Source organism: Pagrus pagrus (genome assembly GCF_965226575.1).
Source record: "Pagrus pagrus genome assembly, chromosome: 13".
NCBI classification, from domain to species: Eukaryota; Metazoa; Chordata; class Actinopteri; order Spariformes; family Sparidae; genus Pagrus; species Pagrus pagrus.
The window spans coordinates 18,861,391-18,863,677 of record NC_140197.1 but is presented as its reverse complement, the minus strand read 5'-3'; positions in this window follow the sequence as shown (position 1 = coordinate 18,863,677).

Here is a 2,287-nt window from a genome sequence, read left to right as displayed (position 1 = left end):
CTCAAGGTTCTCCCTGACATTTATTTTCATTGTTTTTGGTCTTCATTTTGTAAATGAAGAGAAAGAAATTGTCACAGTCCTGATGCTGTTCATCTTCAAAATTTTCATACAGGGCAACGATGTTCAGCTGTTTTTCTGATGATAATTAACAGTTCTTATTTATTCGGGATTAATGGTAACTGCAGGTTTTTGTTCACATTTGCTCATGTTAGCAAACTCACCTACTGATGCAAGAAAATGAAACACGTTGACACATAGATGGCCCATAAATAGGGACGGGTAGCAACAGGCCATGTTTGTTTTTTTATTCTGTTTTTTCAGCCTAGAGTTTTATCACCTCTCTTATCAATTCCTTTTTTTTGTTACTGTGCACAAAAAAGACTGAATTAATTCAGTTTCTTTATGAACCAGAAATATAGAAAAGTGTTATTGCTAAGAGGAAGAACAATAATATCAGTGGCATGATATCACGTGTGTTTAACAAGTGTAACAAGTGGCAGATCTCGTGTTCTTTAAGGTTTAATTTCTCTTCAGGGTAAATAGTCTTCATCCTTTTTGCATGGCTTTGTCTGTTTTGGGTGTATGTAAGTAATGAGTGATACACAATACAGACAAGGTCCAACAGGATTTATGAGTGTGATTTGCAACAAGGATATACAATATGTCCATAGTACAGTGGTAAAATCAGAAGAACACTATGAAATTTGTATAATAAGCACTGAGTCCTACATTTAAAAAATCAAGTTATTTTTTACGATCACTCCTCAAAAGACTCAATCCTGGACTTCTATAAGCTTTTTTTACAAGTACGTAATGGTTTGATACATTGATTGAGTTGTTTTCTCTGGCAGCACTCAGGGTCAGTTTTGTCTCTTGCTTCCAAAACCATTTCTAGCTACACATGAACAATATCTAACCTGTTTATCCATGCCTTTACCATAATTTTAAAGTATTTCAATAAACACCAGATTAAGAGGATATCACTGTTAAGATACTGAAAAGTCTAAGTTCAGTTCACGTAACAAAAATTCACATTGACTTACTCCTTATAGTACGTAGCCAAGCAGATACATTGAAGATACAGTTTGTTTGTTTCTACATGAACCATTTCATGCAGTAGAAATTATAAAACTGTTGATAGGAAAGTCTGTGGATTATTATCTGGATTGATATATTGCCGTTAAGTCTTACACTGTAAGATTCAATGCATTAGATTCATTAATGGGTGACCTGATTTTTTTTTTACTAGTGCAGGCCTGACTAGTTTTATGTGAAGCCATGTGAAGCACTGTGGTAGTGGTTTATTTATTTATTCATTTATTGATAAGCCTTCAATAAATAAACACTAACAGGCACGTAGACATCAAATACTTTTGCTTTTGTTGATTAAAATGAACCAATCTTTGTTGTGCAAATAATATAGTTGCTTGCTTTGAATAAAATAAGCTCATCTAGGATATACAGTAAAATAGATTATACAGAAAATGTCCCTCACCACCACCCCAAACAACCAGCAGGAGTCCCCAGTGCACCAATAATTAGACAACCCTCTCCTGCCGTTCCATTCTTTTAACAGAGGTGGAAAAGTAACTAAGTACTCTAGCACAGTACTTAAGTACAGTCTTGAGGTACTTGGAGATTGCTGTTTCTTTTTTATGTTACTTTTACTTCAACTCTACTCCATTATCTGTATTCACACATTTGAATTGATCGTGCTGAACCTGCTTCATCGGCAGAGAGGACAGACTGTTGGCGATGGGTGGAGACGATATAAAAGAAAGAGCTCAGAGTTCATCGAGCACAGGAGGAGTCGTGTTCCTGCATGAAGGAGGAACAGCCTTAATGTAAGTACACTAACATCAATGCATTACATTAGAAACTGAGGGTTAAACTAAAGTTAAACATTAGTGTTACTGTGCTATTTTGTATGTAATTAATGTAATATAGATTTATTATGTATACATATTGTATACATATTGCAACTCCTTTTGTTAAATCTTCACTCTGTATAGCTCGGCCCCTTTATTTCCTTTATTGCAAAGCTTTTAGAGTGGTTGGAGGTAATGAAGACCAAAACAAACATTTTAAAATGCTTTCAGTTCAGCAGGTGTTTTCAGTTGTGATAGAATTACATTATTAAACATCGATGAAATTTTTTATTATTATTATTAAATATGGAAATGGAAAATGAATGTAATAAAATTGTCTTTTGGTTAAACTTGTCTCTTTTCACTCAGAATATCAAACACTGATGTTTGCTTGTATTATGATAGTTTACCTTCTAGTT